This window comes from Amblyomma mixtum, chromosome 9, assembly GCF_055824585.1.
Source record: "Amblyomma mixtum isolate Tamu chromosome 9, ASM5582458v1, whole genome shotgun sequence".
In the NCBI taxonomy this organism is placed as follows: domain Eukaryota; kingdom Metazoa; phylum Arthropoda; class Arachnida; order Ixodida; family Ixodidae; genus Amblyomma; species Amblyomma mixtum.
The window spans coordinates 90991989-91004089 of NC_143020.1; positions in this window are offsets into that span (position 1 = coordinate 90991989).

Here is a 12101-nt window from a genome sequence, read left to right on the forward strand (position 1 = left end):
CCGCAGCAGTCGGTGACTCAATTTCCTACGCCCTTTTTCTTCCCTATGGGGTCCTCAGCGGCTGCCAAATACTGTATCCTGGGTCGTCACCATCTATAAATATGGGAATCGATCCACGAGGACACGCTGCTGAGATGGCGTGGTCGGCAGCTTCCAGCAGATGTCGCTTACTAGGGCGTTGGCGCTGTGAACATGCACGAATCATACCACTTATTCACCGGCATGTTGAACACTATAACTTACGTCATACGGATCAGTTGGCGTAAATGAATGATTGCGTCTTCTTGGTAGTCAAGGCTGGAGGTTTACTGAATGCCTGAGTTGTTTTCTAGAATAAAGCTGATTTGCACTCCTTCTCTCACTTTCTCTCCGTCAAGGGCAGAGGTAATGGATTCTCAAGCAATTCCTTGGACACCGTTTTGTTAAAGCGGCTAAGTGTGTCGTCGTCTCGGGCTCCTCCGCGACCGCACGGTGTTAAAATTGGCGTGCCACTCTACACTGGAAGAGGCATTTCGCGCAGCCGAAATCAATGTATTCTAATTTCGCGAGAAGTTCCCCTGAATTTTACTTTGCATTGCTATAAATGAGAGCACCATTTTTGCGCTCCCGTTACTTTGAGCATATAAAAGGCGCAATGAACGAACTGTATTCCGTGAGGTCTATTTTGTTGCACACGGTACTGTCACAGCAACGAAACGAAGTAAAAAGTAATGCTTAGTTTGCTCGTAGTGGTAAAATTTGTATCACCTTTGCGTGCCCACCGACCGAGCATTCAACAGAATCCATCGGGGAAGAGAAATTAGCGCAGAAAAACGCGGAACTTAGGTTTCCGGCTAGTAATTTAGGAATAATTTTTGCAAAGGAATGAGTTTCGCTAATACAGGCGCGGCAGCGCGCACTGACTGCGGGAAAGATACAAACAACACAGTCAGGTTGTGGGTGCTCGGCTACAAAGGGCGCAATTAAAAAAATGGATCACAGCAGAACATCAAAACAATAAAACTTACGAATGGCACGCTGCTTCTCCTGGCTTTATGGACCATGCGTATCTACCATGTATATCTGGAGCGTCTAGATCCAGTCCACTGACGGAAATGAAGATTCTCGGCCGCTATCTGCGGCGATCGTCGAAAGCCTACATGGCACTACTCAGCTTCTTGCGAACTTCTGGCCTGCATGATAGGCTGTGACTTTAACGAACGCTGACTGTTTTTTTTCATAGTCACTTCAATTTTCTGCTACTCTCCTATTTCTTCCTTTGTTTTATTCCCTTACCCTTTCACACCGTGTAGGGTGAAAGGGGTCTATATCTGCATACAACGGGTGGCTAAATGCTTACTTGCCTCCCATAATTACTGCACTATTTTGACAGCATTCATGGTGCCGCATGTCTAATTTAAAGCTTAGCTTGAGAAGCAATTCTGAATTGCAAGGAGATAGCTCGGAAGAACCCTCCTTTCCCCACAGAAGGAAATAACTTAAAGCAGGCCTGTTTTCGAATCGGAAGCTGCAAGGAAACAACTGGGCGTTTTGCTGTAATTGAATTCTACATGCTGTACTGTCTTCTAGTTAGGGCTGGCGTGTAACAGGTGTGCACAATCATTTCCTAAAAGAAGTACATGGTTCGCATACTGTGAAATACGGTTCGCCAAACAGGGCTTTCATGCTTACGGGAATGAGGGTAAAACTGATATACTGCAAGAAAACAATAACGAATAAAATGGCCGGCAGACTGCTATGCACATAACAGGCTTGCAAAAAGCCAATACAGACAGGCCGTAGATTTCCCTAATATGTGGCATCGCTCCCCTCCTGTAGCATACATCTCTGCCTTAAGCGTTCAACTTCTGACTGAAATGAGCCGTTTAGACCGCTTATTGCGGTTCACCATTCGTGTTCCACCAATGCCCACTTACGCAGACCGCTTACCTATAACTGCACTGCTCTTGCGAAAACGGCGCATTTTCTCTGGCTTCAGTACTTCAGAAAACTCATTATCAATAATGGATGATAGTCCACGGTAGAGGGAAAGGTGGGCTGATTGGGTGAGGCACTTTCGGAAGTTTGCTATTTGTTTTGTTTTTATTTCTAAAGAGTGCAGCCATATAGGGAGGCGTATGTTACATGATATGATGGCCGCAGCTGACGTAGGAGAAGGTTAATGGAGGTGGGTGGGCTATGAGTGGGCTTTCCATTCGAGTAGATATAGCGGGGAAAATAATAACGACGAAGGATACTGACAGAGAACTTTATCTTTTTTACCTCGTCCAAAGCTATACATTGCCTACGCTGCTGCAAGGAAAGGATACCTAAACTACGCCACAGCTTGCCCAGAAACGTATGACGAGAGCCGTAATATCCGTCTATTTCATTCTCCTTATTCTCCTCTTTTTCCTCTTTTATGCTCTTTCGCTTGTAGTTACTCTTTACTCTTGTCATTCTTTCTCCTATTGTTCTTCTATTGGCTTGTCTTCTGTCATCTTCTTTCTTTAATCTTCTGTTTCTCCCTGATTTTATTTCTTTTCGTCATAATTTTTCTCTTCCTCCTTTGGCCTTTCTTCGCTTGGCTTGGCCACCTTGTTCTTTCTTGTTCTCCTGTCTTCTCTTCTTGTTCTCGCCTACGCAGCAGCCCGTATGTCCACAAGAAACACAGCTCCGAGTGGTGACAGGGTTACAAATGGCATAATCAGGAACCTCAGCACCGACCACCTGACGGACCTAACCAACTACATCAACGAAGAACTGTGGGAGAAAGGCCAGCTCTCCTCAGCTTGGAAACACGGGGATCGCATCACTATACCTAAGGCAGGGAAGCCTCCGATATAGAGGGCTCCCGTCCAATCTCCCAGACTTCTTGCTTGGGGAAGCTCTATGAACAAGTAATCCAACTGAGGCTTCAAAATCCCGCAGTCAAAAACAGCTTATACCTCATAGACGAAAACAACCCATTGTTCTGATGAGAAGAATGAACCAACACCGTGAATATTTCCATAAGAATATATCTTACTATACTGCAATATTCAATACTTATGTGCTCTAAGCCAGAACTATGCAGGTAAAGATAGCTCGACAAGGTGATAACTCAACATACAAAAAGTGGACTTCATTGCAAGATGTCAAATTCAATATCCTACACTTTTTGGGAACGAAGAATTACCAAGGTGGCTTTTGTGCATTCCTTCACTCTGAAAAAGCTCGCAGGCGTACTTTGTGCGTACTACCTGCGTGCTCATTTCTGTCGCCACCGATTATTTGCCCTGCGTCGAGTGCGTACTCGGCTGATCAGCAGCAGCGAAGGATCCCATCGAAGCGGAAAGAAAAATACTGCCGGGCTATACGAGCTACAGTTCCCGGAAAACCAATTTGCTTTGTTTCTACAAGGAGCGTGCAGGAAACCACTTACGACTCTCTTACTGTATAATGAAGTTGTTTTGTTTTTACAAGCGGCGCGCAGAAAACCCCTTACGACTCTCTTACTGAATAACGAAGTTCCCTTCAAAATGTATTGTAGTGTTTTGGGCCACGTCTGACAGCCTCGCACGTGTCGTAGATTCGTTGACGGATCCCACAATGGCGTCCGTCATGCCTCTACGCCATGGTTTCTACCGGTAGCAATGTTTTATTGACCAGTGCGAGAAATATGTAAAGAGAAAACTATGTTTATAAATAAAGGTCGACTTCTGAATGTAAAAGGCATTAGGGCAAGTATGCATTTAGACAAAAATTGCCAGTGGCTTAGCTGTGGTTAAGCCTGGATATACAAGCGAAAAGGTTCAATTACGCTTGGTTTGACGTCATGGCGTTCGCAGTTGGCGCACAATGCGCTGGGAGCACCCCGATAACGGTGGAGGCGTTCGGCCGTCCGCCCACTGCCTGTACGGAAGCGGATAAGGAGACGCGCGTGTAGTGAATACGGTGTTGTCATAGAAGGTTGCTTTAGAGACATGTACTGTGGTGTCCATTCCTCTCGGGGGTACACCAAGATATAAGAGATGTTCAGTTCCTTTGCTTAAAACCAATTTTCATTTCATATTTCTTAAGGCCCTTACGGCGCGTTTCTGGCATCCACCGAGATATAAGAGATAGAGGCGTCGTTTCCTTTCCTTAAAACCAATTTTCTTTTCATTTTCCTTTCCTTACGGCGCGGTTCGGGTGTCCACCGAGGTATGAGAGTTTCCTGTCGCTCTGTTTGTCTTTTATTTATGTTTTATTTCTGATAATTTAGTTCCTTCATTTCTTTTTTATTCTCGTTTCTGGGCTTATTTTTATATTTTTTTACGGACTCTGCGGCCACCTGCGCTGAGCATGACGTCGCTCGGTTTCGCGCATGCGCTGAAGTGGCAAATCTGGCCTCCGGCTCACGCGAAGCGCGGTGCTGATGAGCCTAGTGAAGCTTTTCGCTTCAAAAGCCCTTCAGGGAACGTAAGCTGCACCTTCGTATTCGTGTTTACTTCGAATTGAGCTCAGCATGGGGACAGCTGCTCTAAATAATGCTCGAGAAGCAGTCTTTACCGCATGCCAGAAAGGAGTCTGATCTCATATTTCTTCCAGTGCGGTGTTATCACTATTGAATCGCTCCACGTAGGAAGAGCAGGAGAGGCAGCTTAGCTTACTACTAACAACATTGAAGGATTTAAAAAGTGGTGCCAGAAAAAGTTTGCAGTGGACTAGAATGCGGTATGTTTATTTTTCTTCACCATGTTGATGGAGCCGATTTTTCATCTTTATGCGCTGGTCTTATTCTTCTTAACACCTTTTCTACTCTGTTCTTGCTGACTGTTGGTTTGCACTATAGCTTTGTTGGGACTGCTTGTAATACTGCATTGTAAATTTTTGTTTCTCACTCTGAAATCTCTACAGCATAGTACGTATTTTTTATGCCACTGAGCAATATGAAATTACGCTACCTCATAATCCTGCATATTGATGCTGCTATATATTAATCTACAAGCGTTAATTATTACTGAAAAAAAATCTGTATTGCTCTTATGCGTCATTTTGAAACCGCTCACTCCCTTCTCTAGTGCTTCCTGCATTGTCCACAAGGGAACTCGATATGAATAAATAGTTAACAACCTGTAGTAAAGCTGGGGCTCAGAATTGAAAGGAACAAGATGAAAAGCTGAAGCTACATTTCAGTTTGCATTAAGGATTGGGGAGTGGGACATCGCTTAATTAACTTAAAGCGGTTCACAGGGAAAGTCGCTGTCTTTTTCCAGCTATCTGCCGCCGCTTAATGCATCTCATACAGTTAATGTACATTTCTTTGAGGGCCAGCGTTTCCTTTCCCACTTGTGACGCAAGTCAGACTGAAACTATTGTATTGAGAAAAGGCAGCGGCGATAAGAAATTCTTGCCGCGGGAATAAGAGAGCATTACAGAAAACAACGCAAAATAAACGGGTTGCAGTGCAGACCGAATGCTTACCAAAGTACACAAGAGAAGGGAGTTTTCACCCAAGAAGGTTTGCACAAACTTTTCAGTGCAAAATAATAACTGTAAAAAGTACATTTTATATTTTTATTTGCAAGAATTGATTCTTGTTTGGAGGCGGTTGCATGTTTGGGGGACACAATGATGGTTTCATTCTTAAAAAAAGATAAACAGGCTGGACAAGGTGTGTGTTCCCAGAAAATTCAATGCGGCCGTTTTTTTCAGCGTACGGCAGAAGCGATTCATTCTTTTTTAGCCCCTTTTATTGTAAAACTATCAAGAAATGAAATAAAAGAAAAAAATTCGAGAGGAAGCCCGCAGCTATCCAGAGGTTATCGCAGGCGAGTCAATTTAAAATAAAATAAAAGGGGCCAACGCCCAAGAGGAAATTTAAGAAAAACCAATTATAAAAAAAAATGGCTGAGTTAAGCCTGGAGAATGCGAAGCATCATCGTGTCGCGTAATTTGGAGGCGCAGAACCACAGCGACGGCGCGAGGTGGGCCCCCGTTTCCCCACTGTCGTGACGTCATCGTGTCACGTGGTGTGGCGTCATCGTGTCAAGTGATTTGGAGGCGCACAACCACAGCGACGGCGCGAGGTGGGCCCCCGTTTCTCCACTGTCGTGACGTCATCGTGTCACGTGGTGTGACGTCATGTATCACGTGATTTAGAGGCGCATAACCACGGTGAAGGGCTGAAGTGGTAGCTAAAGTAGTATGCTTCGCATAAAAAAGAGGCTCAAAAGATGGCCGGGCAAAAGTAATTTTTAGGCAAAGACGCCCCTGAAGGATTTATAATTAAGAAGGACGAAATGAAAATGAAACAGGGATGGGTCCATCGTGCCCAGGTTCTTCAGACAGGCTCGCAGGCGGCCAGGACGAGGGAAGGTGCGGGGATCTGTAGGAAGGAAGAGACAAGAAAAGCAAGCAAGAAGAACAAAAAATACACAGGAGATAATAGGCTTAAGAAAGCAGGAGGGGTACTTAAAAAAGGGAAATAGAAAAGAGAATCAAGTAAATGAAAAAAAGGCAGGTAAAAAAAAACAGACAGAACTAGCGAAATTGAAAATAGCCCAACAATTAAAACGATAATATAACAGCTAGAAGAAAAAAACGAAAAAAAATTGAAACAGAAAAGAATAAAAATAATCATGAAAAAGAAAAACGAAAAGCAAACAAACAAAACCAAAACTGCATGCGCACGCAAGGCGAGCAAATATCACGCTCCAGATAAAAAAAGTTAGAAACACTAGAAAATAGAATATGTGAGAAGCCAACAGCCACAGAAACCAAGGGGCACAGGGGATTTTAAGCATGAAATGCTTTTAGCTCCCGGTGTCGGCAATATGGTGACGTCACGCCGAGACCGAGAGCCATCTTCCGGGCACAGAAATCCACTCATCCGGGCACTGAATTCCACTGATCCGGGCTTTAAGAGAAGTTTATTGAACCCAGGACCAAAAAGGGACATCGGTCCCTCTACAAAACAAACAAACATTGCGCCTCTGAAACGAGAACATTCGGGCACCGAACGAGACATATCGAGATTCAACGAGACTCTCTAAGCCCTCCTACGGGACCGGCATACAAGCGCCGGTTGCTGTCCAAACGAGTCACAAAAAATAACTGCTGCCAGTGTCTTCTCAATGTTTATCAAGATATCAGTCGAGCTGTGCATTTGATAATGCACGGAATAATATTCCGATTTCTAATAACGCGTGCAAAAAGCATATACATGCCACAATACACTTCGTTGTCATACGTGATCTGTTAGGGGCTTTGAGAGAAGGCCGCTTAGAGAAAGAAGGGAGCTCCAGGGCGTACTTTCGCGCGCTCCCCAAGGATGGCGCTGCGGTCCTGCACTCACGCATATAAAAGACCGGCCTAAAAAAAATTGGGTTTTGAGTATCTGATCTCGCATCGGCGAGCGTGGCTTCGGCCTTTATCTGATTTTTGCAGCAGCGTCCGCTCCGGCGGACGCAGTTGTTGCTGCGACGCGCGTCTTTTCTTGCCTTTTTCTCTTTCCTCTGATCTTTTACCTCTCCTCTATCTGCACGTTGGCAGCGGTGGTGGCTTGGCTAGAGCCAGTAGCAGGCCCGTGCAATTTCCTTTCATCCTTCTCTCAGTCACAACAACAACAACAACAACTCTCGCTTCGGCGAGCGCGGCTTCGGCCGCTTATCTGTTTTTTGAGCCGCGTCCGTTCCGGCGGACGCAGTTGTTGCTGCGACGCGCGTCTTTTCTTTCCTTTTCTCTTTCCTCTGATCTTTTGACTCTCCTCTATCTGCACGAGGCAGCGGTGGTGGCTTGGCTCGAGCCAGTAGCAGGCCCGTGCAATTTCCTTTTCATCCTTCTCTCAGTCACAACAACAACAACGCTTCGGCGAGCGCGGCTTCGGCCGCTTATCTGATTTTTTTTCAGCAGCGTCCGCTCCAGCGGACGCAGTTGTTGCTGCGACGTGCGTTTTTTCTTGCCTTTTTCTCTTTCCTCTGATCTCTTATCTCTCCTCTATCTGCACGTGGCAGCGGTGGTGGCTTGTCTAGAGCCAGTAGCAGGCCCGTGCAATTTCCTTTTCATCCTTCTCTCAGTCACAACAACAACAACAACAACATGCCCTTTCCCCCTCTGGCAGGCAGATGTATGTATACACGCTCGCGGAGTATTCGAACGCGCTGCATATACATTCTTGTCAGGCCTGCGTCTCGTCGTGTCCGCGTACGCTTCTGCATCGTCCTGGATTTCAATGCCGCCACCGTCACAGCTGCTTAAGCCGAGCAATGGAGCCTGTATTAGGCCCGTAAACATTTCATGCTTACTCTACTCTCGGTTACGGGAGAGCCGCAAATTTTTAAATTTATTTATTTATTTAGTGCTGTTGTTCGATTTAGAATATTAATGAATATGTGATCGCTTAAAGCTAATGATTAGAAAAGCAGAAGAGAAAACAACCACATGCCGCCGGTGGGATCCGAACCCACGACCTGCTTTTCTAATCATTAGCTTTAAGCGATAACATATTCATTAATATTCAAAATCGAACAACTGCACTCAATAAATAAATAAATTAAAAATCCCCTGTGCTCCTTGGTTTCGGTGGCTGTTGGCTTCTCTCATATTTATAACGAGCCCCTCATTCCCTTTCCCTTGTTAGAAAATGGAATTTTCGGCTCATCATGTCTCGCATGATCCCATTGCTCGTGCTGGGCTGCAAGTTGCGCAATATTTATTCGGCGAGCCTCAACAAGTAAAGCAGCGAAACTAGTCATGCGGGATCTCTTTTCGTTGTCATGCAGTTTTGACCTCACCGAGTATTGAATTTTATGAGCCATTTACTATGCCTGGCCTTTGAAAAACACATATTGAAATGTGCTAGCGCAAAAGACAGCAATTAAAAGGCGAAAACCGTACTCCGCCACCGTTCAACAATAACATAAATATTATTGGCAAAAGACGAGGGATATTTGAGACAGAAATGGTAGTAGCGCTGCAGCGCTACTACCATTTCTGTCTCAAATAATGCACCATCTAGCCCCAATTGACGTTCTTCTAAACCATCAGACGAGTGATATATTTGAAATATCGCACCTGCGATGCGGTTAAAAATCCCATACACTCAAAATCACAAAGAAAACAAAGGCCCGATGCTGACTAGGGAAGATAAGCAAATGGACTGTTGTGTAAGGCAATAGACGGCTTGTTGACAGATGCTTCTCGCGGCTTGTTTATTTCGAATGCCTGAAATATCTCCCTGGACCACTGATCGCTGTGGCGAAATACTACAGCTGTTTTCTCGAAAATACGGCAGGACCCGCCGCTTCGGCAGTAGATCGCTAAGTGGGGGCCTGCTTTTGCTGTGAAATCATGCTAGTGGTGTTTTAACCGTGTGTTTACGCAGAGTTTGGTCTGGTCGATGCACACAGGTGTCCGCGCGAAAAAGAAAAGTAATAGACGGCCCCTTACGTGCATGGAGCCAATCTAACTGCGGGTTTTGAGCTACATCCGTGCACTGCATGATTTCTTTTTGCTGTTCATTTGCAAACAGAGCGAATACTGCTCAGCTAATATAGAGACGAAAATAAAACGACGGACCAATTACCCGAGAAAACTTTTTGCTGTATGATGGACAACCGGATTGCATGTGGGATCCCCCCTAGTTTTTTTGCTTTAGCACTCACTTTTTTCTAGGTTAGGAATCTTAATTTTCAATATCCAGTTTTCGCATGCGGAACCGATTGTGTTCTCCGTATAGCCCGGCTCTTTAAATTTGCTTTGGGGCTTTAAGGCTATCTTGGACAACGGGCTCCCCTAGTTTTGGGAGCGCGGCTCCGAGATACTTAACAGTAATCGCGTTCTTTAGAATATCATGACCACCTAGTGGAAATCTAGAAGGCTTTTAAGAGTTTGGGGCTCGTAACGCAAACTGGTGGGGTTTGCGGGAAAGTTGAACAAGTGGTCTAGGAACCGAAAAACTTAGCTACGCAATAAAAGCTGCCTCGCAGTGCGCGATCGACGGTTTATTTTAGTGTACCCATAAGCTGATTGGTACGCGCTCCGGGGTTTGCAAACGGACTGAAGAAAAAAATCACCCAAAGCACGGCTGTACGGCAAAAAATGCCGTCTCATTCGATCCGTGCAGGTCGAAAGTAGTAGCATTTTTGTTTTGCGTGGACACGTGTGCGTCGACCAAACCAGCCTTTGCGGAAAAACACGATTTAACAAGCACAAGTATACCTGGACCGCAAACGTAGACCCCCAAAATAGGAACGCTCTCTCGGAGCTGCGGATACTGCCATATGTTCGACAAAACAGCAGTATTATTTCGCCACGTGGAGGAGATGACCAAAGACTTAGTAGAAGCGTGCAAAAACAAGAAGCAATAAGATATCTGTGTCCGCAATCCACCTATTGCCTTAAAGGACAATGAATTTGCGTACCTGGGACAGTGCACCACATGCCTTCCTCGCGGTCGTTAGTTTGTCTTTCTTGTGTTTTGTATCTGCGCGCAGTTCCGATTTTCCAAATATAATACCCATCGTTTTGAAAAATCTTTCAGTTCGTATTTGGATGCTTGCGCATAATAGTATTCTTCGTGCAGTTAAATTATGCGCTACCCACGTTTCAGTACGTACCGCAGCGATTGAGACCAGGTATACCTTCTCGTCAATTTTAACAATGCGCTGGGGTCAGATGGCGCCACCTACGCATTAGATCGGGAGGTTCAGGATCTCTTTTCACACAGGAACATGAAATATATCTCCGGCAATCTTTTCCTGTTTTCGAAAAATAAGGGCATTTTCTACGGTTGAATGGAATGGACGTAAATTATGGGTTAGGAACAAGGCGTCTTGGTTCAATTTTTGTATTCGTTAAGTCCTTGAGTGGTGGTTTATACGCGATATAATTTCCGAAAGCCTTATTCACTAGGCTATTTCCTGCTAGATTGTAGGTTAGGTAAGGAAATACGCCTCTGAGCATTGGATTGCGTTTTCAGGAGACTGGATGTATTTGCCGTATATATTTTTATCGATGAAAGTGTTCCGGATATATTTAGGTTGCTAAAGTAGGCTGTCTTTCCTGGCCGGAAGCATATTTTCTGGTAATAGAAGATGACTGCCACGTTATACCGGAAATGCCATCATGGAGGGTTTAACTCAGTACTATATTTAGTTCCGGTTAGAGGAAGTGCAAGAAAAGGAAAATAGAAATAGAAATATGCTTAGAAACTGGGAGGTTATCCTGCATGTCAAGGAATTGAAGGCTTAAACATAGTGTAGGCGCATTATCTTGCTATGATAACTCTAAACTCTACTTCGTACCACATTTTAAGCTGAATATAAAGAAAGAATGCCCACTCTAATAAAAGGTATGAAGTGCGTAAACATTTCTCATTTTATCTTATTGCGTTTTTATTTGGACTGTAAATACGCTTCCACAATTTGTCGTCTATCTTTGTTGATGTTTTGGTTAAATAACACGCCAGTCACAATACTCTTATTCGAGTGTTAAATCAACGGTGCCGTGAACGTAAGCTTGAAGCGACCCTTTGCATATTTTGAGGTCCTCGGTGCACTACACAGTAAAAGAGCCTGCCATAAAACAAAGAATCATTGCCTAGCATTGGGAAGGCCACCAGCTCTTATCTCTCAAAGCCGCTTTCTTTTCCAACTAGCATGGATCGCTCTTTAAACGGCTTTGGGATTGCGGCTTGCCCTCTAGTGCGGAACGGAGGCCAGTAGTGTCTCTCTTAAGAATCTCCTTCCCGCTCCGAATTTGAAGGCTGCTGTATCAACTGAGCTCTTGACGTTATCATCACCTTTCTAGACGTTCCAATTATGTAGTGGACTTTGAGTGCAGGAGAGCTTTGGCCTCAGTTTTGCCTCTTTCATTGTTCGACTTTCAATGCAAATTGGTTTACCGATATTTGAGCGAAAGGTTTAGTCAGAACAGTTTATTCTTAGTATCTCTAGCGACAGAAAATATGGAGGGCTTCGACCTAATGCTCGTATTCGGGTCGCGAGTTGGAAGCGCACTGTACTGTAACCAAGCTTGAGTCGTACACACAGATGCAGCTTTTCACTCTCTTTTTTATGCTTCTTGATTTATAGAACACTAACCTAGATTTTTCGATGTTCTGCTGCATACCTAGTGTGCCAATGCTAGTGGAAATG